Below are 27,333 nucleotides of genomic sequence, written 5' to 3'. Positions count from 1 at the left end.
AAGTCCAAGATCAATATGTCAATGGGGCTGGTTTTTCTCAGGATTCTCTCCTTGGCTTGTGGATGGTTGTCTTCTCCTTGTGTCCTCTATATGGTTGTATTTCTTCTTACAAGGATGTCAGTTCATTGTCTGCTCTCATCACCACTCAAAGACCTTACCTTCAAGTTGACACTTGAAGTTTGGTTTTCAGAGAATAAAACTGTAGAGACAGTGACTGGCCTTTAGGAGGTTTATAGGAAGCAACTATATGAGGTAAATGAAGAATGTGGCAGAGATGGGAAACTCTAGCATAATCACAAAAAGTCCTTGTAGGATCATCTAAGCCCTTTTGCGAGTTAGTACTTCAAAGTGGTCTAAACCAAACCAAGGACCTTTATAAATCTGTTGGAACCATACAAGATGTGGTTTGCACCTGGGAGGAGACACATCCTACATGAAGAGACTGTCTTCAGCTGGTGACAATCTCCAGAAGAAACTCAGTCATAGGTGCCCTTTTTCATATCTTCAAGACAGAATGGTTTCTTGGTACCCAGTGGGTCAGTAAACTGCTGTGTCCACAGCAACACGAGTAAATGGAAACTTTTTGAGTGAAAAGAAGAACTTAACATTATCTTCTGAAGAAATTGCTTGACAATGGCTCTCAATGAATCAAAGGGTGAACAGTTATAAACCCTAACATGTATGACCCAATGTTGGACAAATCAAAAAATAAGACCCTTCACCAGGAGAACCAGTCCAAGGTAGGAAGCTCATCACAAACAATGGAGCAGTGTGTTAGGGTACAAAAGGGAACACTAGGAAAATAATAGTTGGAACTGATCACACTGGACAAGAACTGGGGCTGGGCACCTAAGGTGATACTCCTGCACTAACAATAATGCAAATGACAGTATCTAAAAGGAAAAAGGAGGAGAGAAAGAGTGAGAGAGAGAGAGAGAGAGAGAGAGAGAGAGAGAGAGAGAGAAAGAGGAGTAAAATATCTTGAAGGAAGAAAATGTGCATGGGTAAAGGGTGGTGTATATTGTAAGACTGAAACTCAATCATGAACAACTCTGTAACCATGGTGCTTAAATAAAAGGGGAAAAAATCCCTTCAGGTGCCTTAGTGGAAAAAAAAAACTATGGAGCCAAAGAGATCTGGACTCAAGTCTCTGCCCTAGTATTTGCTAGTATTTATGATCCTCTCAAAATTGCCAATATTCCCCTGCAAAACAAAGATGATAATAAATTTGCTAGACTGCTATGATATTTAAAGTTTTTTAACAAATATTCTTGAATGTCTAGGACAGTGTATGGCACAAAGAAAATATCTCAAAAGCATTAATTCCCTTCCTTCTACATAATTAATTGCTGGTAACTGACTAGAAACTACAAAGATAATAATTCTCAAATTCTGGTATGATCTGAATCATCTGAAAATAATGTTAAAATACAATTTTTTGACTTGCATTCACAGTGAATCCAATGGAGGGTGTCTAGACTAAAATTTAGGCATAGATAATTTATGATTGTCATGGGGCTTGTGACACTCCCCCAAAAATCTTGAAAGCCCAGACTTGATGATTTTTAGCCTTATGAAGCCCAATGACTGGTGTTGAAGTAACCAATTTTCACCCTAATCAGGTTGGTTTCTTCTTTGCATGTTCTTGTCCCACCTAGGCGGGATGAACCTCTGGATTGGTCCCTACCCCTACTTGATCTCTACCCCTGGGTGTGGTTCTACTCTTCCCAAAAAAAGACATTGGGTTAGAGAAACTTGTGAGGTTTTTAGTCCATAGCTTGTCGGTCTCCCTGCCAGTGCCCTTTTGTCTGCTTGCAGCTAGATTGTGTTGGAAGATCCTGAATCTGTTTTATCTCCCTAACCTGGTGTGGATTATTTCCTGTGTTGGAGATGCTTCCAGACCTGTATTCACCAATCCCTTGGGGATTGGGGTATGAGGCTTCCTCTACACCTAGTAGATGCCTGAGTAAATGAGCAGAAAGTGGTTAGGCCCCTCTTAGACTCCCAAGCACTGAGGAGTGATTCCTCCCCCCCAACCCCCCAAGAAAAAGATCTTCTAAGAGATGAACTGGGTTTCAGGGTTTTTTTTGTTTGTTTTGTTTGAGACCCACCCCCAGTGATGCCTAGATGTTACCTGGCTCTGCACTAAGGAACTATCTCTGACAGTGCTCAGGGTACCAGATGGGATACCAGGAATCAAATCCAAGATAGCTGCATGCAAGACAAAAGCCCTACCCACTGCACTATCACTCTGGCCCCAACCTGGTTTTAGGCTAACTTGTATCTATTATTGAAATGGGAGAAAAGAAATTAAATTAGGAGACTAGTGCTCGCTTCAGCAGCACATATACTAAAATTGGAACGATACAGAGAAGATTAGCATGGCCCCTGCACAAGGATGATAAGCAAATTCATGAAGCGTTCTATATTTAAAATAAGTAAATAAATAGGAGACTAACACCTGTAATTATAGAAAATGCTCAAATTTTGGAATCTGAAGCAGTAAGGAAATTTAGACACATCTGACTCTAGTTTAACCCCTGACATCATCCTACACACTATCAGGAGTGACCCAGGAGCACAAAGCCAGAAGTAACACCTGATAACGACTGTCTCCCTGCCAACAAAAAAATGCTGGAAGGCCCGGAGAGATAGCACAGCGGCGTTTGCCTTGCAAGCAGCCGATCCAGGACCAAAGGTGGTTGGTTCGAATCCCGGTGTCCCATATGGTCCCCCGTGCCTGCCAGGAGCTATTTCTGAGCAGACAGCCAGGAGTAAGTAACCCCTGAGCACCGCGGGGTGTGACCCAAAAACCAAAAAAATAAATAAATAAATAAATAAATGCTGGAGACATTTCTATTTCTCTCATTGTCATTTCTTTTTTTCATTTTTGTATTTTTGGCCCACACCCAGTGGTGCTTGGGTTACTAATGGCTCTGCACTCAGAAATCACTCCTGGCTTGGGGGACCATATGGGATGCCCAGAATTGAGCCCACATCCCTCCTGGGTTGGCCACATGCAAGGCAAATGCCTTACCTCTGTACTACCACTCCAGCCCCTCATTGTCATTTCTTTTCCCCTACACACCACAAATACCTTTCCCTATGGTGTATGTACTCCCAATACATAAATGATGTTATCAAACCAATCAAATCAATTTTCCTTTCAAAAATGTAGTTTTATTGAGATGTAAGTTATTATAAGGCAATTGAGCAGAGAAAACTATTGAGGGCTTTGGATTCCCTGACCATGTCTAGAAAATGGGAAGCATATTCAAAGATAAAGTATCGATCCTTAGTTGTGCCATTGGACTTGCAAAACAGCACATACAAATGGAGATTTATTTTCTCATTTAAGTCCAGTAAAATTGAGATCCCTGGGTGGGATAGTGTGAAGGTTTTCTGTGTTTGATTGAGTTGCAAGCCTAGCAACAACACAGGCCATGCAGAAATTGTTCTCAAAAAAACTGACCAAGATCCAGAAAGTAAACAGAAGCTGAAAACAGAAGCGAACATGGGCTTTTACATCCCTATCGACTCTTACTGAGGCTGTGTGGTTTCTCTAGGCCTCTGTGGCTTCCTTTTCCCACAGATAGGCCTCATTCATGCTCAATATGCAGTTTCTTTAAACTGATACTTTCACTCAGTGAAAATAAGTCAAATGAAAGCTTTACCTGTAGAAATTTATTCTGGAGAAGGATTAAATAAACATGAAACAGATTATGTATTTTCTCTAACTGATTGGAATAGCCACTCACACCTCATCACTTTCCTTCTATTTAAATTAAAAACCAAAATCAAAGAAGTAACACAACAGAAACATTACAATGAATGAGAACACTAAGATGACCTTGTGCTCAGCACATCCATGTTTTGCTGGGGGCAGGGAATGATGAGCTTTCTTGTGCTTAGATTGATTCTGTTACCTCATCAATTTAGGTTTCCATCATTTTCCAGCAGAGTGCCTTTATTCTTTTATACTCTATTATATACTTCTTGCCCCATGTTTGATTAGGGTACTGTGAGACGCATTAGTCAACATTACTAAAAAAATAAAATAAAGCATCCTCTGTCCCTTATGTATTATCCAGAGGCCCCTCTATCTTTTCACTGACTCATTTAGAAAAGCATCTTTGAGTTCTGCAATTCAATTAAGCAATAGGTGTACATCTAGTATTTCTTTCCCATCATCTTTCCACTCTTTCCACTCTACCCTATTCCTTGTCATTCCTGAGATGCAACTAATTTTAGAGCTGAGACCATATCAGCTAGGCTAGTGTTGCAGAAAATCGTACTAATGATCATGCTTTATAACACTGATGAATTCGTCTAAGATGATATTTCTTACTCCTGTGACAGACAGTGATTTGCTTGAAGACCTCTTCAGGGATCTGATTTTCATGCAATATGTGGCTTTTTTTTTTTTATTAAGGCCCTTCAGAAAAAAAAAAAAGGATGAATAAAATGAGAAAATGTTATTTTCAGGGACGGAAAGTAGAGTCTCTTCTTTCAGCATTCTCTTGGTCCAGGAAAACTGAAAAATTGTAGAGAAGTACAAAGATGCCAATAGTGTTGTCCAGCTCACTTCCAATACCTTACAGAGTTTTCAATATTTTGTTTTACTTATAGAAACTGAGGCTCAAAGAATGAAAGTTACATAGCTTATTAGTAAAAGTCAAGGGTCCTCTTGGTCATTCCCAGGTCAATTAATGTCTGATTATTAAAACATTAAGATACAGATAAAAAAAATTGTGCCTAGAACTTCCTGTTTAATCTTTCAAATTGAGAGTACTATGGCCCTGGGCTCCCCAAACATGGCACTCCAGTTCTGATGCATTTTTCCCCATCTGAGAACCAGACAGACAGATGAGACAGACTGATGACTGTTTCAAGGAGAAAGTACCCGTAGAAAACTCTAATTGCAGGAAATGCTTCTTGGCTCCTAAGGAATATAAAATTACTTCATGGAAAGCCAAGGAAAATAGAAACAGAATGTCCTGTAATGCTTTATTCAGAGTCCTGGAGTCACTAATAAGGTTTGTGTTTTGTGCTTGATTCTGTCAAAGTAGTTTAAACAAGTGGTTTTCAACCCCAGTTCACAGGTGTGGTGGAAAGGTTGAAAAACCACTGGCACACTGACTTGATTATAGCTTATAGGCCATGAACTAACTGGTATAAAGAAGTTGACGAATAGAAGTTCAAGAAAAATATTTACATGAAGAGACATTCTGAGTGCTGTAGGCTTGTAAGCAGGGCATGGACTATAGAAACTACATCTTGAAAGAGAGCCTTCCTCACAGTTGAGTTTAAATGTGAAAAGAAAAAGAAGGTCCCCCAAAATGCCCAATATGGGCAGTCTCCCTTTTAAGGTTCTGAAAGTTATTTGTATTCTATATAAATTTATGCCACACCTTTTACCATCTATATCAGTGCCTATGGAGAACTCAGTTGTACATCTCTCTTTTAAAATTCTGGCTTATTGTCACAGTGGCTATCTAGAATTTTAGACTGAATTACACTTTTTTCAACTGAAAATTTAAAATTGAATTACAACTGCATTTTAAGACATAGACAAATTAGTCATGCTTGTAATCATGGGGCTTAAAGATTTTATTAAAAAATAAAATAAAAAATAAATTAAAAAAGACGTAGACAAATTAATGTTCTGAGATCTCCCCTCCCTGCCAAAACATCTAAGAATGCAAATAATAATAATTAATAATAATATCTACCACTTGGATAAAATTTTTTTTTTTTGGGCCACACCCGGTGACGCTCAGGGGTTACTCCTGGCTATGCGCTCAGAAGTCGCTCCTGGCTTGGGGGACCATATGGGACGCCGGGGGGATCGAACCGCGGTCCGTCTCCTAGGCTAGCGCAGGTAAGGCAGGCACCTTACCTCCAGCGCCACCGCCCGGCCCCCACTTGGATAAAATTTAATGTGCTTATTTAATCTTACCATTTCTTTCTTTCCTTCTTTTTTTTTTTTTTTTTTGTTTTTGGGCCACACCCAGCGGTACTCAGGGGTTACTCCTGGCTGTCTGCTCAGAAATAGCTCCTGGCAGGCACGGGGGACCATATGGGACACCAGGATTCGAACCAACCACCTTTGGTCCTGGATCAGCTGCTTGCAAGGCAAACGCCGCTGTGCTATCTCTCCAGTCCCACCATTTCTTTCTTAATAATTCTTTCACAAGACTTCTGAATGGCAAGCCCATCAAGTGAAAGTATCAAATTTTGAAAGCATCAAAATTTTGGCAACGTTGGCCAATGTTTTATGGTTCTCTTGGAAAGATTAACCAGGTGACAAGCAAGAGCCTTAAGCTATAAACAGTAGTATTATAAGATCAAGTGAAGTGCCTTTGCCCTGATTCTGAGACACAAAGCACATGTAGTAATTTGGTTCTTCAAGTGATGAAATCAATGTAAGGACTGTCCTAAATAAAGTTTTGTGGCCTTTTGAACATTTCTGTTATTTCAAACTGAAATAATTGTATCTGGTGCTGTGAGATAGTTCTACCTAAAGCATATCAACAAAATCACTTTAAATGAACCAAAGAAACCTTCAGGGTTTGGGATTGGTGCTGGACACAGAAATTTCCTGTCTGAGTAAAAGTTTTTTCCACTGAACACAAGGTATTCCTGGATCATGTAGCAGTTACAATAACTTTTTTGCTGACCAGTAGGAAACTTCTGCAGACCAGCAGTTGAAAACTAGACCATGGAATACTTTTCAAGGAAAGTACCACCTTTTGAATTGCACTTGAGTAGACAGAAATGTGACCAAACAATAGATCATACTTTATTTTATGCTCTTCTTGAACTGAAGCTGAACCAGCCATGTGTAATTTTAATGAAGTCATATATAATGTCAAATCAGGATGTCTTAATAAAATCAGAGTCTTTAGTGATTTGACAAAATAATTGCCATATTGTACCCAGAAAACAGCCTGATGAATAGAAGGGATGGAAAGAACCTAAACTGTTTTTAACAGGTCACTTGTTGATTTTTCAGTTGGGAATCCACCATAGGCAGATCTTCAAAGATACCATTATTGTTGACAGAATAATGTTTTCCAGATTTCTTCACACCTTATTCAGTTGCAGTAATTGTTAGGTGATAAATACAGTGACACCTCATTATAAAATTTAGCTTTTAGAAGCTGAAAGGTTAAGTGACAATTTTCAACTTCTGGGTGATAAGTTAGCATCTAAGTCCTGTCTCTCTTTTTTCTCACTCAGTATCTTTGTTTAAAATCTTGACCACTCAAGGCATTCTATTACAAACACACACACACACACACACACACACACACACACACACACACACACACACGCACACACACGCACGCACTCATATGCAAGTTAGAATAAAGCCAGAAGGCTCTTCTTTAGAACCTTAAGAATACATAATATACATCATTTAGAGGGCAGAGATGGAAGGACAAAATATGGAATGACAATTGGAGAACACTGTCCCTCATCTATAAAAAAAAAATTGTCTATGAGTGTTTGTACAAACCAGTATTGGTATTTGTAGGAGATAGAATATATTCACTATTTTGCCTTCACATATTGTCATCTACATATTAAACCTCACCGTGTCCATAGGTTTTACTTAAATTTCCCAATTTATGAAAAATAAAGTACAACAAAGATAAAATAATGAATACTGTGGGAAATATTAAAAATCTGGATATTTTACACCACAAAAAGCTACTAGAAATAAAGCAAAATGGCCAGATATAAGGTCAGCGAACAAAAATCTGTTGCACTCCTAGATGCAAACAAAGAACTAGATGAAAACATGATGGAAGAGTCTGTCCCATTCCAAATAGTGTCTAAAAGCATTAAGTATTGGGTCCACAGATAGTACAGCAGATAAGGCACGTTTCTTAAGCATGGCTAGCTGGGTTCAATTTCCAGCATCACATGTGGTCCTCAAGGTCCTGTCTGGAGTAATTCTTGAGCACAGAGCACAGAGTAAGCTCTGAGCACCACAAGGTGCGGCCCCAAAACAACAACAACAAAAGTATCACGTCTCTAGGAATTAAAAGATGAGATATATATCATAAAAAGTCTAAGTCATTTAAGAAACCGATAAAACAAAAACCTTAGGAAGTTTTCCTTGCTCATGGATTGAAAGAAACAGTATTATCAAAATAATCATCAAACCTAAAATATTATATATTTCTGTGTTATCCCCACCCAAATTCAGATGATACTCTTCAGGGACATAGAATGTTTAATAATAAAGTTTGTATGAAATCATGAAGCACCCTAAATATTCAAGGCCATACTGAAAAAGAATAAACTGGGAGATATTTCATTACCTTACTTGAAACTATACTATAAAGCTAATATCAAAACAACATGGTACTGGAATATGATAAACTTTCTGACCAATGGTTTGGAATTGACTACCCAAAAACAAATATATCCTCTTCGACTAATGGTATTGGAAAAATGGGTAACCACATGTAATGTTGCATCAATCAATTGTTCATTTCTTTTACTGTTGCTGCGAAGTATTACTTGTATGGATGAATTACAGTGTGTTAATCCATTTACCTGTTTATGCATGCCTGGTTTTTTGTCCACTTGGGACAGTTAGAGCTAAAAGTCTATGGGTGTACCTATAAATATTGGTCCTATTTTCTAGAATTTTAACCATTAATGTGTAATAAGTATGCAGTTCAATATATCACAGTCTATGTATCAAGCCTCAGCTCCACCATTTACAGCAAAGTGATCCTAAGAAAAAAATTTGGGAAGTTTATAGCTGCTAGAATTCTTCTTATCAGATAATTGCAGAAAACATTGGCATTTGAATAGGTTTTCCTGAGGATCGAATCAGTTTGTAAAACATTATTCTTGTCATGTAAAAGGAAGCTATCTTATGAATCTTAGTAATGTTTGCTGATTTTATTATTAGTAGCACTTAACAATGCATAATTTGTATATAACACATAACATGCAGTCAATAAAATGTCTGTCACCACATTTATTTGTACAGCAAATGAAGCCACTTAATTAACACATTCCAGTAGGCAATGTCTCAACATAGTAGACAAAGATCCCATCATTTACTATTGGCTTCCTTTATTCCTCAATGGCCCATCTTGGGGGTCCAAAATTCTGGTAATCTACCAATAATTTATTCTCTTTTCTCTGAAATTCTTAGAAAGCTGACTCTTAAATAATGTGGCATCTTCTCTAACTGAACTTTACTATGAAACAAAATAATCTAGAAAGTAAGCTCAGGTAATCTTTTGTACATATTAAACTGAATTATTGTGGACTATGATGCCAAGACCCAAAAGACATGAGTCTCTTCTTACCCACTATCACTAGGCTTCTATCCTATGCATATGCACATGTGTATTCACAAACAGAGAATCTCCTTCCAGATTAATTCATATAAACTGACTAGCTGGACACCCTAATTTTGTGCTTTGTGACTTTGTTCCCTATAAAAATTTAAATTGCCTTTGAAGAAAAGCTACTTGTTAAAATATGCATAAAGGTGATGGTCTGAATAATAGAGCTTTGAGCTAAGATAATAGAAGAGTGAGGGTTCTAAACCTAGCTGTCTTTGTTCATCCTTTGTAACCTAATATTCTAAAAATATCCCTGCTACTCACTAAGTGCTGATGGCATTAAAGCTATTCACTCATTTAGTTATTCCTTCAGGGAACCTTGATTCACCACTTACCATGTAAGGTATCTTAAGTACAGAAGACAGCAGTAAACAAAACAAAACAAAACAAAACAAAAAAAAAAACTCTGCTCCTAGAGTGCTTTTATTCAAGTTAGAAAGACAGACAATAAAGAATAAATATGTAAGAAATATGTCATGTAGGAGTAGTGAATTAGAAGAGTCACAATTAAAACAGCAAAATGATGACAAATGAAGAGAAATATCCATTTAGGTATTGTTCCGAAGAAGTTCTATCAGAAGCAGTGGCAGTTTAAAGGAGATCTGGGGAAAGAGTGAGTGATGTTGTATGAGGTTAGCTGCTAAAAGATTTTGGACATGGGGAAGATCAAAGCAAGGATACCAAAGTTAAAAGTATGCTTAGTGGCTGGAAAGATAGTACAGAGGATAGAGCACTTGCTTGGCATATGGTGACCTAGATTCAGTCCCCAGAACTCCATATGTTCTCCTGAGCCTGCCAGAGGGGTGGACTTTGAGTGTAGAGCCAGGAGAAAGCTCTGAGTACCACAAGTGTAGTGCCCACCAAAGAAAATTAAACTCCCCCAAAAAACATGCTTTGCATGTTTGAAGAAAATACAAGTGATCATATATATGATTGCAGTGAAGAGATTGTTGGCAAACTCTATGGGTCAAATCAGATAGTGATGACTAGTTAGCATTGGTAACTTGAATGTTTTCTAAATGAGTACTGTATTGTTGCCGCGTTTGAGTAGGAGAGTGACAAGATCTTTTAGAAAGCTCACCCAGGTCAATGTGCTAAAGACAGACAATGGAGTGGCCAGAAAGGAAGCAGAATGGTTAGAGGAACCTGTCATTAAATGCAGGAGAGAGGTACCCGTGACTAAAACAAGGGACATCAAAACATAAATGTTAGAACATATGTTGAATACTTAGATGAAGGCCATTAATTTTAATTAATTACTTTTTAATTGATTGATTAATTAATTATAATAGAATAAGAAATAAAGGATGGCCCAATATTTTGGTCTGAACAAAAAGAAGATTCCATTTACTGAGATATAAACACAGAGAAAAAGTTGTGAAGAGGCATGTTTGTATCGGATATTTTAAGTTATATGGCCCATTAGATACCCAAAAGGTAGGTCAAGTATTCAGTTATATATACAGGAATATACTGTAGGGGAATAGTCCAGGCTAGAGTCTTTGGAGTCTTTGGAGTCATCAGTATTCACATGTCAGTGAAAGGTAGGACACTGGGTGAAGTCACTTACCTGATGACTAATGTTAGAAAAAAAGTAAATTCCAACAATTGCAGAATTGCCAAAGAGGTAGAGGAAAAATCTGGAGAATTTGGTAATAGAAAAGCCAAATTTTAAGTGTAGTGAGGAAGAAGTAAAAGCTAAAGAAAGGTTAAGACAGCATTGTTTTAAATCTCCACAATTTATCACTGAAAATGAGATGAACGCTTGAAACAGTGTGTTCTTCAGTCTGCAGGCCAACTGTCCAAAATCTCAAGTAAACATAGCTCAAGCAGTAGAAAAATGAGTTTACTCTGGGATATAATATAATTCTGAGTGAAGAGCAATTCTGTTTGGTTCATTCCTTGGTTGAAAGATATCATCAAGGATCAAGATTCCTTCATTGTTTTGACTTTGCTATGCTTGTGCTAATATAACAATAACTCTGATAGTTGCAGATGTCACATTCTCTTACAATGTCCAGATGTGATAAAGGGGAGAAGCTCTTACTGTGATGCTTTATTGACTAAAGAAACTTTACCTGCATAAAAGAATTTCCTTGTCAATAATTTCCTTGTCTTAACCAGAATGTGTTAAGAACATATGTCTAGCGCAGAGCCAGGAGTAAACCCTGAGCACTGCTGGGTATGGCCCCCAAACAAAAAACAAACAAACAAATAAAATGTTTGTTATTTATATATAACAAAGAGATAGAGAAACTATAAATAGTATAATGACCTAACACTTTACTAGTTCAACATATTATTGTTGTTGTTGGATTTTTTTTTGGGGGGGGGACGACTTTGGGGCAGTCCCAGAGGTGCTGAGGGGACTTGACCTGGAGTCAGCCACATACTAGGTAAGTGCTTTAACCTCTCTATCTCCTCAGCCTTATCAGTGCTATTTTGTACTGCAAGACTTCAAAAGGCAAAGGTGATGTTTAGAGTGAAAAAGTATGTCAACATCATGTGACATATGTGTGACAATCACAATGTATAAAATGCACATTTATATTCCAAACTATGGGTCATGGTTATATGGTTCAAGATAATAACCTCTCATTCTATTCACACACACACACACACACACACACACACACACACACACACACATGTGCCTACATTAATCTTATAAGAAAGAAATCTTATAAGGAAGATATAAATCTTCTAAGAAAGATATAAACCAATACTGATACTGTAGGGTTGAGAAACAGTCCAGAATTTCTTGGAGGACATGATCAATATACGAAGAATTAGGGACCCGGAGAGATAGCACAGCGGTGTTTGCCTTGCAAGCAGCCGATCCAGGACGAAAGGTGGTTGGTTCGAATCCCCGTGTCCCATATGGTCCCCCGTGCCTGCCAGGAGCTATTTCTGAGCAGACAGCCAGGAGTAACCCCTGAGCATCGCTGGGTGTGCATCACCGGGTGTGGCCCAAAAACCACAAAAAAAAAAAAAAAAAAAAAAAAAGAAGAAGAATTAGGATTTTGTGAAAGAGAAAGAATGGTTGAAGTGGGTGGTACTTGGTTCAGTTATCTTGGTACACAGTATTCAAAATGTTCCCTTTCCTCTATACCAATGTTATAAATGTAGGATATCATGATAAATATGCTTTATCTTTAGTTTAAGAAGAGAATTATTAGTGCCAGAGACATGTCTTTAAGTGGTAGAGGGTAAGATTCTGGGTTTGATCCCTGGCTCCGCATACCTCTCCAGCACCACTAGATTTGACCCTGTTGGCCTCCAAATAATGGAAGATCCAAGAATTCAACCATCAGGCTTCACTCCTCAGCTGAGCAATGCTAGGGAAATCTTGGGTCCCCTAAGCACTGCTGAGAGTGGCCCCATTTTAAAAAGAAAAAGAAGGGCCATACTTTTTTCTCCTATGGGTAGTATATGAGCAACTATGGAATATTTACTTATTCCTACCAAAGTATTATAGAGTATGGGAGATCTGGGAGGTTTTTATATTGAACATAATATCCAAATGGTTTAGTAAATGAGACAGGTCTTATATGAAAATTTCAGATTATCCCAATTTAACAGGACCACAACAGTTCTGAAGACCGGATCTATGTAGGACATGTCTTGTAAAAATTTATAGTCATGTGGCAAACAGCAGTGAGACCTCCCTTCCCTTATAACCCGTGGATTGGAGAAGACAAATTCTGAAAGGTCATTGATGATCCAATAGGCACTTGTGTTGATAGTGCCGGCCCACAATTACCTTTCAGAATAAAAGATCTCAGGGAATAAATTCTCTGACATCACCTTCCTCTCCAGCAGGAAGCTTAAATTGGTCAAGACAAAACAAAACAAAACCATAAAAAACCCTTCAGTGAAGACTGTATGGGCAAAACAGGGAGAGATGTATACATGAAAGGAAGAGTAGGATGTAACTGATTCTAGAAGACAACATAAAAGATAGCCAGCTTTCCCCATAGGAGAAGACCAATTATTCATAAATTCACTTATTTCAACTTTCTGAGAAAACTTTTTGTCAACATGAAAGTCCATATAGAAGAAATCTAATTTCTTATCCTTATGCTGGTGCTCAGAGAGAGAATAATAGCCCACAAATCTCAGAATTAAGTGCTAAGATAGAGTCTTACCAGTGTTATTAAGTTTTTACTCCTTGAGGGGCAAGAGTGATAACACAGCGGTAGAGCATTTGCCTTGCACACTGCTGACCTGGGATGACCCAGGTTCAATCTCCCATATGGTCCCTGAGCTGCCAGGAGTGATTTCTGAGCTCAGAGCCAGGAGTAACCCCTGAGTGCTGCCAGGTGTGGCCCCAAAAGCAAAACAAAACAAAACAAAAAATATGTCATTCCATGTGTTACTCTTAACACAGTGGTTCCCAGCCAGAGAAGGGACAATTGTATATGCACTTATCTGTACACAATTAGGGAGAAGGTGTTATTTGCTTCTAGAGAATAGAGGTCAAGGATGTTGTTAAGTAACCTATAATGCAGCCACAAAGAACAATTTGAAATGTCAATAGTGCCAAGGATGAGAAATGCAGGTGCTGAGACCGTCACTGTAAAACCATCCCCAGTAAGCATCTCCTCTTGGCTGGAGCTGGATTCTTAGTTAATAGAGGGGAGCAGCAGATCCTCCGGCTACAGCAAAGCAGCACCAGCTGTTGGAGACAGCACGGGAGCCATCATCACATCGCAGCATCAGCTCTTCAGGGGCAAGCATGTAAACAAGACCAGCCGCAAGAAACAGAAGAAAGAAATAAAACGCGTTTGGTCTGCCATCAGGAACAGATTGTTAGAATATTCCAACCCCATTCCAAAGGGAACAACCAACAATAACAACTGGGCGACCACGGCTGACGTTTAGATACATGAAGCCTGTGTTTTCCTTGGGCCTGGATTGTTTCCAAGGGAACTAACCCCTGGCACCAACCTGTTTTCACCGTGGCTTGGCGAGTTCTTGTATCCATGCCGAGTCACCCACATGAGCCATGAAAAATAGAAAACTGTCAACTCTGACCTTGAATCAAATACACTGAGCTCCTTGCTAAATGGCAGCAGGTGTGACTATCTTGTCTAAACATTTGACTAGGAGAGCAATTATTTATTTGATAGTCTTGATCAATCAGAAATGTATCATGTCAGTGATTCTTGCAGATAGTTAAACTTGGGCCTATTTGAGAATGACCTTATTGATGTTGTCTTTGGGGATGGAAAGCTTTTTAAAATAAATACATTATGGGGGCTGGAGAGATAGCATGGAGGTAAGGTGTTTGTGTTGCATGCAGAAGGACAGTGGTCAAATTCCAGCATCCCATATGGTCCCCCGAGCCTGCCAGGAGCAATTTCTGAGCATAGAGCCAGGAGTAACCCCTGAATGCTGCCAGGTGTGACCCAAAAACCAATATATATGTATATATATATGTATGTATGTATATATATGTATATATGTGTATATATGTACGTATGTATATATATACTTTATGTTCATTTCAGTAGGCAGATACATTGACAACAACAATACCTGGTAAACTATTAGAAGAGAATTAATTTTATGTAGTAATAAGGAGATAATAGCGTTCTAAGACAGGAGCAGATAAGTAACCCTATAAATTAAGGCATTAAGTGACCCTATATAATGTCTTTGTTGCTGTTTTGTTTTTATTCACACTCATAGCTTCTCCTTACCTTTACTTTGTATTACTGTCGACTATTGCCTTTTCTCCCTTAACTTCTTCCTTCTAGTATTGGCTGTGTGGTCTAGAATAGTCATTATTGATTTTGGCAGCATGCTGGACTCTCTGGGGGAACTTAAACTATTAGTGGAGCCTGGGTTCCACCTCTAGAGATGTGATTGCATTCATCTGGGGCATGACCTGGGCTTAGAGTAGTTTAAATCTTCTCTGTGATTCTGTTATGCAACCAAAGCTGACAACTACTGAGATAGGAATGCCAAGGCTTTTTAGCCTGTGGGCATAAAGTGAGAGTGAAAATGATCTGGGAGATTTTTCCTATGAATAAACTTCTTCAGTCTATATTTTAGAGTCATTTGGGTCTTGCTTTCTCACACTTAGCTGTGTTCCAGAGAAATGACAAACATGCAGAGACTTAGTGTTGCATTGAAACAGAGCTGGAGAGCTACTGAGCTTTTGATGACAATTAAATAGATTTTTTTTTTAGTTTTCTTATATATTTTATTTAAAGAACATGCCTCACATAGTTGACATAGTTGACTGTAATATATTTGTTTCCAGATAATTAGAACAAAACAATTTTTTTAAAGAATAGAGGGGTCAGGGGCTGGAGTGGTGGCACAAGTGGTAAGGCATTTGCCTTGCATTTGCTCACCTAGGACGGACCGAGGTTTGATCCCCTGCATCCTAGATGGTCCTCCAAGCCAGGAGCAATTTCAGAGCACATAGCCAGGGGTAACCCCTGAGCGTCACCGGGTGTGGCTCCCTCCCAAAAATAAATAAAGAATAGAGGGGTCAGAGCGATAGAACAGAGGATAGGGCATTTGCCTTGCACGTGGCCTACCCGTGACTGACCTGGGTTTGATCCCTGACATCCTATATGGCCCCCCCAAGCCTGTCAGGAGCGATTTCTGAGTAGAGCCAGGAGTAAGCCTTGAGTGTCACTGGGTATGGCGAGAAAAAAAGAGAGAGAGAAATAGAAAAAAAAAAAGAAGAGAAGAGGAGAAAGGGGAAAAAAAGAAGTGGAACAACAAGCAAATTGCGAAAATCATTGTGTCTCCAATGAGGTCGTTAGTCATTGGTGGAAGGTTTGGTAATCCTTGCTGCTAGGTGACCATTCTATTATAAAATAGGTGTCCTGATAGTTCCTACATAGCCTGCCAAATACCAGAAGGCTTGTCAACACACACACACACACACACACACACACACACACACCACTCCCCAGCAGTGGAAGCTGCAGAAACAGCCTGCAAAAGTCAAAAGCTGCACAACACTGGCTGAGGGGAACCTTGTAGAGAATAAAACCCAGAGAACTAACTTCAAAGCAGCCATACAAAGGCACCAAAGTCTGGGGAGGGGATGAGAACTAAAATTGCCAAAAGCCACAGAGGGTTGTGAAGTCAGCTGTGCTGCAGTAGCAAGGGACAGCAGCAGTGGTGACAGTGGAGACAGCAGCAGTGGTGACAGTAGTCACAGCGGGATTAGTGGCTCCTGGGGGTAGCAGAAGCTGTGGCAGCCAGAGCAACAGATGTTAGTGGGGACCCCTCTTTTTCTACGCAAACACCCCTGCAAGGTAAAGTCTATAAAAGGCTGAGGACTTAGAAGACCACCCCCCCACGTTTGTATAAATTTTCCACCTTTGTACCCTTTGCCCTCCAATTAAGTTACCCCTTAAGCCAAAAGATTTGACTGACTTTGAATCAAGATACCCAGTCTTTTTGCTTGTTTGTTTGTTTGTTTGTTTTTGGGTCACATGTGGCAGCACTCAAAGCTTGCTCTGCACTCAGAAATCACTCCTGGCAGGCACGGGAGACCATATGGGATGCCGGGATTCGAACCACCATCTGTCCTGGATTGGCTGCATGCAAGCCAAATGCCCTACCACTGTGCCATCTCTCCGGCCTCTAGACACCCAGTCTTGACCCTCATGATATTAGGATGTTACATACTCAGAGTCTGCAACTTAATTTTAAGTTCAGACCTCCATTTTGTCACTATGTGACCTTAATCTAGTCTCTTGGCCTTCCTATACCTCAATCTCATCAATAAAGTGTTGGAAGAATTGAATGGATTAGTACACACACTTAAAGATTATAGATTATAGAACCTGCTGCCATAGGGTTAAATAAGAAATAAAATTTCTTCAGATGGCTAAGATGAAGAGACAGACAGAGGTATGGCCTAGAAGGCTAGAGGAATAACCAGGGAGGTTTACAGTACCCAGAGGATAGTAATAGGATGAAACTGACCAGTTACACCCTAATGGAAAGGGGAAAAGGCCCAGGTTACTGCAATCCAGTGAAAATGGAATCCTGGAGAAACAGTAAAACTTCCAGAGGGAAGGTATAGAAGAAGCCGGGAGAAATATGCTGATTGCTCTTGCCTTCCAGCTCAGAGCTAAGCTGGACTCTTCCACTGGAGAGAAAAGAAGCAAACCTCAGGTGCCAATCTCTCTAGTCACCAGGCTAAGGAAGAATGTCAGAGATGAATCTGGCTGTGGAGAGGAGTCTGGAGACAATAACCAGACATTTGGTGATCGTTTCTTGAGCTGAAAGGGCAGCAGAGAAAGTCTTTACTGTCCAACAGTGTCTCCCAAAATGGGTACTATTGCCCACTCGGGGTGCTGGAATGATCCAAGGTCTTGGTAATAACCCTAGGTGCAACTATGGTATTTTCTGTTAGTTTGCTTAATTAAGGTACATTTCCATTGGGGAGCTGAATAATTATTTTTTCCTAAAAAGGTAGAGACAAGCCAAATAAGCTTGAGAAAAATTTATGCCTGTGAGCATCAGAAAGAGAACTGTTCCTCTCACCATCCCCATTCTGGACAAATGAAGGCACCTTCAAGAGATGTATAACCTCCGAGTGATGCACTTCAATGCTGCATGCAACTCTCCACTTAAAATGTATTAAAATTATTCTTGGGCCCTAGAGATAGCATGGAGGCAGGCATATGCCTTGCATGTAGAAGGAGGGTGGTTCAAATCCCGGCATCCCATATGGTCCCCCGCGCTTGCCAGGAGTGATTTCTGAGGGTAAAGCCAGGAGTAACTCCTGAGCACTGCTGGGTGTAAAACAAAACAAAACAAAGTATTAAAATTATTCTGAACAATTTTTAAAATCACTAGCTCCTGTGTATTTCAGTACTTGCTCTGTGCAAAACCTCTTATCTTTCCTGCTGATCTCAGTCTCTTTTCCACCTGGATACCAACGTGCATCAGAAAATAAAGCTCAAATTCACTTCAATTGCTAACTACCACATTCCAGAGCATAACTTGCAGCATACTTTGGGATTTCTTTCTTTTATCACTCTCTCCTCCCCCGAAAACTCTTTTCTTCTCCCTTATGAATGTTCAACAAAGAGCTCAATCTTCCACACTCCCACTTCCTACTTAAGTAGCCATTCTAGGTCATGTTTACATATTTGCCCTGTTTAACTAGCCTTGGAGCCTCCTCGCCTATCATCACTATTTAGAAGCTTAAGAGCAAGCAGAACTGTAAGATATATGTGCATGGCATATATGTGTGTATAAACGCACACCCACTCACAATAACACAATGGAATATAGCTGGGCTATAAGAGAAGCCAAAATCTTCCAATATGCTGCTGCATAGATGGATCTAGAGGGTATCACGCTGAGTAAATTCAGCCAAAAGGAGAACGGCACATGCAGAATGACCTGGCGAACATTTGGAATGTGAAGAAACATAGTGTGGGAATAACAAATGGCCAAGGACAACAGAACCTGAGAAGTAATTTATAGGACTGAGTTTATCAAGGAGTGGAGGTGTGGAGGAAATGGTGGGAGGGACCCCTGAAGCAATGGCGGGAGACACTCTGGTGGAGGTGTGGTATTGAAACTTTGTAGGCATAAAATCCTATTATTATAGGTAATCCTGGAACTTCATTATTTTTTAAAAAATTCTTTTTTTTTTTTTAAATTTTTTATTTGTAATTATGAGAACAAGGATGCAAAGAAAGAGGACAAGGTAAAGTTACAGTGGAAGGACAATACATAACATAATTTTCAGAAGTCCCCTTGCTGATATCCCAACTTTGAAATTTCATCCAAAGAACATTAAGATTGTAACACACTATAATATTTCTTAACAGCACACAAGGCAATCTAAAGCCATAAAACTTACATAACTCCTTAAACATTACAGGAAAAAATTCTTTTCATTCTTAAAAGGACCAGCAGAAGGTCCATTTTAGAAGGACCTTACTTTCTAGTAGTTTCCATTCCTCTTTTATATTATAGGTAAAAGTACCCAATGTCTCACTGATGACCCAGCCACCATGGACATATAAGCAGGTGGTACTTTCTCCTCCATGTTTTATCATTTCATCATGCCGTATTACAATAGCAAATGAAAATTATTAACCTTTAGATTCCCACCTGGCTGCATCTAACATTTTTTCGGATGTGCTGATATGCTTAGGTGCACTTGCGACTCTGTCTTCATTGCCATCATTGAGTTCCCCCCGCCCCGATCTAGGAATAGATACCCCTTATTAGATTTAATTGGACTTTCATCCTTATAACTCCCTTAAGTGCATTCTATATTCCTTTGGATTCATGCTTTCCATCACAGACATGTTATGCTCTAATTATAGGCACCATTTGGCTCTGTTCCCCCCCCCCCACTAAAAATCTGCTGAATGTTACTGTTGGGCTCCTGTGATCTCCTCCTGTTCCTCCCTCAGCAGTTTGATATTTTTCTTAAGCAAAAGCAATGCCCAAGGCAGATTGAAGATAGAAGTTAAAAGACACCATATAAGATCTGAGTGCACAAGACTTGGACAATTGATTTGAGTTCAAAGTTGGTTGGAAAGTAGCAGCACTCATTGAGCAGGCAGATAAAAGATAGTTGATAGATCTTTTTTGTTTAGTATCTTACTTTTCAGATAAGGAGAGAGGAAAAGACATGGACACACACAAAACTATTAGTGAATGTGATCATAATGTGATCACCAATTAAATAGTGTAAAGGAAAAGTTTCCCCTGAGTTTGCTGACTGCCCTGATCACTTACCCCCCTTCACAATTCTGGGAACTTAAGTTTCCCCTGAGTTTCCTGACTGCCCTGATCACTCACTCCCCTTCACAATTGTGGGAACTTGTAGACCCAGTTATAGTTTAACTTTCTTTCTGTTCCTACATGGTTTTAACCTGGTCATGTTAACCCTGTAAGCTTGCACCTGAACCTTGCAAAAATGTGATTGAGCAAATGCCAGATGTCATGTACTTCCTAAAGCAAATCAATCTACTGTACCTTTCTATTGTTTGAAATACTATATACAGCTTGTAAGCTCATGGCTCAGGGCTGGCAGTTTCTGGCTAATGCTGGATTCTAGCGCAGCCCCTGCATGCTTGTAAGAAAATAAACCCCCTGCTATTGCATGAGACTGTGGTCTTGGTGTCTTTGAACGGCGCATCATTCTCCTGGACTTAACAATAGAATATATCTTGTACTGATGAAATTGCATTAAAAACATATAAGGAGAGCATTTATCTTAATGAAAGATTAGTTTCTACTCAGGTAATTAGCTTCTACTTAGGTAATTTCCAATTCGGTTGCTTTGAATGAATTTTTTACTCTACTTCTTAAACTATCTGTTTCCATATGCATAACTTAGGTGGTTGAAAGTTGTCTTTTAAATTTGGGGGTGGATGGAGGAAGAGGTTGGGTCACCCAAGCACGGGAAGACTCCTGGATCTGTACTCAGAAATTGCTCCTGGCAGATTCAAGGGACCAAATGGGTTGCCTGAGATTGCATTTAGGTGGGCCAAGTGCAAAGCAAACACCCTACCTGCTGTGCTATGACTCAAGCCCCCTCTAATTTCTAAATCTAGTGTATTGTTTGCTATTTGGACTCATGATCCATCTACAACTTTTTAAAAGTTTTATTGTTATCTGAAGACATGTCTTAAGATGACATCGTAAGATGAAAATACTTTCTTTTTTTATTTTGATTTTTGGAGCCACCATTAGCTGTGCTCATGACTTGCTCCTGGCTTTTTGGCTCAGGGGTCATTTCTGGCAGAGCTCCAGGGATCCTATCAGTGATGGAAATTGAACTCAGGTCAACGACATCAAGGTAAATGCTTTGCCCACTGTATTATCTCTCCAGTTTCAAGATATAAACACTTTAAATGACCCAGGGACATACCTGACCGAGCGTGTTTTCCAACACAGTCTCGCTTCACCAAGCTACCTTTGTACAAATTTCCTAACCTAGCAACACAAACTAGTATGCAATTCCCAGACATAACAACAATGGCAGCAACAATAACAAAGGGGAGGAAAGAAGGAAAAAAGCTTTGTACAATGATAATGATATATGTGTCTCTCTTCCCAGTTTATCTTGTTTTTTCAAATTCAGGGTCTTTTTTGATTTCTATAACAACTCTATGACATAAACTAAGTAGAGGAGGCTGTGATGTGCATCTTGTAGATGGAAGAATGGAAAGGTTTGGGAGATTTAAGACTTTTTTTCATTGGTTACTCAGTAGAGCTAGAATTAGAATATTAATTGTTGGATCCTAGTTTATACTAAAAAAAAAAGTAATAGATTGGTCCATAAGTCATTGCTATCTTCATTCACTTATCTTTATTTTCATCAGTTTGTTCATTTTTAAATTTTTATTCATTCAATATATAGTGAACACTTTTTACTTGTCAATGTCTCCAAAGCATTAGAAATACAAGATAAATATATCACAATTAAGTCTAATCTGGTTTTCAGGCCTGACATATAAAGTGTTAAAAAAGAATTTGATCTTCAAAATCATCTTTATTTTGGATCTTTCTTGAAAAAATTGTCCAGAAAGGCATCAAGTACTATAGTCTTATGATGTTTTGAATTTAATTAGCTCCTTGGGCTACACTCCATTATGAGAAAGGGGGGGTCACATTTGCATACTGTGTATCATTAAGGAACTCAGCTTCTCCAGCTTCTAGTTAAGAGCAGGCTAATAGGGCCCGGAGAGATAGCACAGCGGCATTTGCCTTGCAAGCAACCGGTCCAGGACCAAAGGTGGTTGGTTTGAATCCCGGTGTCCCATATGGTCCCCCGTGCCTGCCAGGAGCTATTTCTGAGCAGACAGCCAGGAGTAACCCTGAGCACCGCCGGGTGTGGCCCAAAATCCAAAAAAAAAAAAAAAAAAGAGCAGGCTAATATTCAGGAGAGAAGTCAACTTAAATAACCAAGGCCACTTTAGCATACCTACCTCCTTTCCCTCTAAAATAGCCCTTTTCTAGAGGAAGACAGGAGAATCATACTCATGGACAGGAACAGAATAATTTTTCAGAGAACAACCTCAGGTTACATGTTATGTTAAGAACGACTCACAGGTCAAGGCATATTGATTCTGCCACCAGATCTGAACCATGCCTAGAATCATTTGATAACATTGATTCAAAAACCTCAAAAAAAATGAAATCACACTGATACACCGCCAGGACAATATATGCCAACACGGGGCCCAGAGAGATAGCACAGCGGCATTTGCCTTGCAAGCAGCCGATCCAGGACCTAAGGTGGTTGGTTCAAATCCCGGTGTCCCATATGGTCCCCTGTGCCTGCCAGGAGCTATTTCTGAGCAGACAGCCGGGAGTAACCCCTGAGCACCGCCGGGTGTGGCCCAAAAACCAGATAGATAGTATAGATAAATAGATAGATGATAGATAGATAGATAGATAGATAGTAGATAGATAGATAGATAGATAGATAGATAGATAGATAGATAGATAGATAGATAGATAGATAGATAGATAGATAGATAGATAGATAGATAGATATGCCAACATGGAAGGAGTATCCGGTGGACCACAGGCGACAACAAGGGTGAATAGCCACAGCAGTCGCACCTCGGCTTTGGTGACACTACGTGTCATGGGTCATGATTCAGGTTTCTAGTTGTTGTTTGTTTAGTTTTTTAGAAAACTTATCTTTTCATATTTTTGTCCTGATAAAGCAAAATCATTGGAGGATTGTTTGTTTAGATTTTTTTTCTTTTAACCAGTCTTAAACAGAGTCTTTGCTCCAATAGTTATATGCTTTTCCATTTTACTATAAATGAGCATTTTTAAATACATCTATTATAAAGTATAATCATATAATAAAAAATGAATAGATTATTACTTAGACTCTTCTTAACATTATTATCTTGAACACTGATTTCAATAAGACTTCACCTGCCTAATCCTAAGAAACCAGTTTCTTGAGATTATTAAAATATGTTTCCTACTAAGCAAAAGGAATCTGTTTTTTTGGCCAATATAAAGTCAAAAGTTACTCTGATATGGGGATCGGAGCTGGTAGGTCTTTTGCCGTGCACATGCCCAACCCATGTTCCATCCATTTCATCCATATGGTCCCTTGAGCCTGCCAGGAATGAATTCTGAGCTTAGAGACAGGGAATAACCCCTGAGCACCACCAGGTGTTCAGCAAAAACAAAAACAAAAACCAAGTTACTTTGATAACCTGTTAATAAAGAAGACTAATGGATATAGAGGGGAGGATTGTTGTGAAGCAGACACATTCATTACCAGATCCATCTATTGACTCACCACACCCTGATCACTGCATGATCAGTGTTTAGGTATATATAGGCCAACAGTTTCAGAGTCAACATAAGTGATCAGCACACTGGAGGAGAGAAAGGAGAAGAAGTGAAGAAGAAATGCCAAAAGCAGAGGGTGAGAAAGAACCACTCTTTAGTATTTGTATAGATAAACATAAAAATGTAAACTAACTGAAGTTAGAAATAAAGAAATAGTGAGACCACAGTGCTTAAAAACAATTAATCAAAAAGAAAGAAAGAAATGATGATTGCCAATTGTAATTGTAATTTCTAGTCTCATCTTTTATTTCTTGCGCTTGGAGATCCTCTCATTCTTACATTATTGCCTGGTTATGCGCTTCCAGAAACTGTGGAAGTCAAGGTGAAGGCCAGAAGGGCAGCATGGGCATATGCCAATTAAGGTTAGTGGGTGAGGAAGGAAATAACTTCTAAATTATTTAGGGGGATAAAGCATTTTCCAAGTTGAAACAAATTCAGAGCATATTCATCAGGCAATGAATTTTCTTCTTTTTAATTTGTGGTGCTCATACATTATTTATTTAAAGAATTATAATGAAAGGTAAACCAAGAAAGCAAATCTACCTGCATTCATTAGAATTTTTACCAAAAATCTTTAAGGTTGAAAGTTATCATCCTATTTTAATTTTTAAAACAATCATGGCACTCATTAAGTGATGAATTTTGACATATAAATATTGCACTAATCTTGTCTTCTTTCCACAGGGCATTTAACATAAGGGGAGGGGGGAATCATAGCTTGTGTTGAGGAAAGATTTGTATGACGGAATGACTAGATCTTATTTATTTAGTATTTATAATAAACAATCCATGTGATGTGGAGAACTTTTAGCTTCAGAAAAAAAGGATAAATTGAGTCCCGAGGCTTAAGATCAGTGGAAGAAAACAAAATGGTACAGTCCCCTTCTGACATACTAGCTCTTTATCTGGTATTCTCTGAGATTACTGCCTTTCATCAAAGAGCCACCTAAAATCCAGACTCAGACATATATTTAAGAAAAGGGGTCCATCTTGTTGCTTACTGGGTTTTTATAAAAGATGAACCTCATTTCCATAGTAGCCTAAATGATACTCTATCACCCTTAAGCTACATGCCTATTTATCATTTTCTTATCAGCAGCAACTGGGGTGAATGGAGAGATTGGCTGAAGTAAAAGAGAGATGGAAGAGGAGGAAAGGAAGTTCGGTAGAAATCACCTACAGGTTATGACCTTCAACTTGATAGATGGACAAAGAACCCTATATGACAGATTCAACACTAAGGAGTTACGCCTATAATTACCTTTTAAACCCAGAAGGGCAACATAAAACAAAACTGAAAACAAAACAGAGAAAGTCAACACATTTTCACTTAGAGATCTTGAGTTTTCTTTCTTTAATTTTTTTATTGAATCACTGTAAATTACAAAGTTACAAAATGATTCATGATTGCTTTTCAGTGAATGTTCCAACACTTATTCCCCAAACCTGCGCCCACTTCCCTCCGCCAATGTTCCCATCTGCCTCTATGACAAGTACTTTTTCCTTTTTTCCTTTTCAGAGACTTTGGTGTACAATCCTGTTCCTGATATGGTATCACACACATCATTCAAACCTCCTTTCAGTGCCCCATTTTCCAGGGTCTCCACTTCCATTCACCATTGTCATAGTGTTCTCTTCCCTAACCTTTCCTCTCACTGCCCCCCTCCAATGGAGATCATTTTACTGCTGATCTGTTCTCATGTTATTTTTTTTTTATTTCTGTAAACTTTGAGAATTTGTTATTCCCCTACAAATGTTACTCTGTGTAACCTTCAGGGATTTTTGTTGTTGTTGTTGTTGTTGTTGTTGTTGTTCATACGGATATTTCCTTAAATTCCACATATAAGAGCAATCATTTGTGTCTCTTTCTCTCACTCTGATTCACTTCTCTCAACATGGTATTCTCCAATCTAACAAATTGCACGGCTTCATCTTTTCTTAGAATTAAAAATATTCTGTTGTGTGTGTGTGCCTGAGTTTCTTTATCCAGTCATCTGTTCTTTGGTCATCCGGTTCTTTACCCATTCACTGCTGGTGGAGGTCTTAAATTTCTAGGAGATACTTAGTATTTTCATACTGAATTCTTTTTTTTTTTTTCTGGTGCATCTTTTTAGCTGATTAGATGCATATATTGGAACTTTTATTGTGGAACAATTGTTTCAAAAGAAGTGCAAAAACATTGTTAATACTTAGATCCAACTATGCTACCAGATCATTTTACAATCTCTAACGAACCCTCACTGCCTGAATCTCCTCCTTCTGTCATCTCAGAGGCTGCTAAAGGAGAGAAAATTGGTAAACTATACCAAGCTTTTAGGAATATGGCAGCTAAGAGCACAGCCTACTAGCCATTTTTAAACATTGCTTTGCTCCTGTTTGGAATAACCTTTCTTCTATCTCCTATTCACTCTGCAAATTTTTTTTTTTTTGGTTTTTTGGGTCACACCCGGCATTACTCAGGGGTTACTCTTGGCTATCTGCTCAGAAATAGCTCCTGGCAGGCACGGGGGACCATATGGGACACCGGGATTCGAACCAACCACCTTTGGTCCTGGATCAGCTGCTTGCAAGGCAAACGCCGCTGTGCTATCTCTCCGGGCCCTCTGCAAATTTTTAATTGCTTATTTTTTATTTAATACTCAGCCAATACTCTTCCCAGAAGCTATCCCTAAAACCCTAAATGGCTCTTCATTGATTTCCTTATTTCAGTTATCAAGTTTCTCTTTGTATTTGTTTGTTTAAGTAGACTACCCCTTTGGAGTCAACTGCAATATTCTTTCAATTTTGTAACTCCAAATCTTTGTCATCAGCATCAAATGTGCTCATCTAATGAATAAATGAATAAACTTGAATAGTTCTCTCTAGTCATCTTGCTAAGCAAATGACACTAACAAGGACAAGCTTTATATTCGTTCGTTAGTCAGTTAGTACAAAGGTTGCCAGCTTGATAGTGGAAGCAAGTCAGTATCTCACAAATGCATAAAATATTCAAGAGGGAAGACAAAATCATAAAAAAAATATTACTGCACGCTCATTCTGATTGTAGAAATTATATAAATTCAGTTCCACACTGTGTTGGAGCATTGTCTTTGGGTGAATGGTATGTATAGAGTCATGTCACACACACACACATACACACACACACACTCATAAAGCTTCAGTCTTATCCTGAATTCAAAGTTCCTTTGTATTTCCTAAAATACTGAATGCATTCCAAAAGGCACATAAACTGCATATTAGGATCTCCTACTTCTAAGAACTTAGCATATTTTATTGGAGTCAATCATGAGTATTTAGGTAATTTATCCCATTTAACTTACTTAAATATTTCCTTAGTTTAATTGGAAAATCCAGCAGAGAAACACACCATGCCCTGTTATCGTGAATGACAATAGACTCAACATACACAGTTCACCTTTGCCTAGTCTGCAGTCTCTCCTAAGCATGAAATAAATGGTGATAGTCATCACAAGGACAAATAAACCTAAGGACTCATTAGACAGATAACCTTGCTGAATCTCTAGGATCCTTCCAGCTCATGTATGCAGACATGACATTGCTAGGGATAAGGAAAAGAGCTCAAGAGTTTCCTGTATTCACAGTTGTTATA

General features: G+C 38.9%; 1 non-coding gene across 1 annotated transcript; it reads left to right on the top strand.

The window, feature by feature from the left end:
* Positions 1–2,326: 2,326 nt before the first annotated feature.
* LOC125996669 (U6 spliceosomal RNA) lies at positions 2,327–2,433 on the top strand. The gene has a single exon (XR_007491351.1). It is a non-coding gene; the product is annotated as a U6 spliceosomal RNA (small nuclear RNA).
* The last annotated feature ends 24,900 nt before the right edge of the window (positions 2,434–27,333 follow it).

This window comes from Suncus etruscus, chromosome 18 (assembly GCF_024139225.1).
Source record: "Suncus etruscus isolate mSunEtr1 chromosome 18, mSunEtr1.pri.cur, whole genome shotgun sequence".
In the NCBI taxonomy this organism is placed as follows: domain Eukaryota; kingdom Metazoa; phylum Chordata; class Mammalia; order Eulipotyphla; family Soricidae; genus Suncus; species Suncus etruscus.
This window is presented reverse-complemented; position numbering and strand designations above follow the sequence as displayed.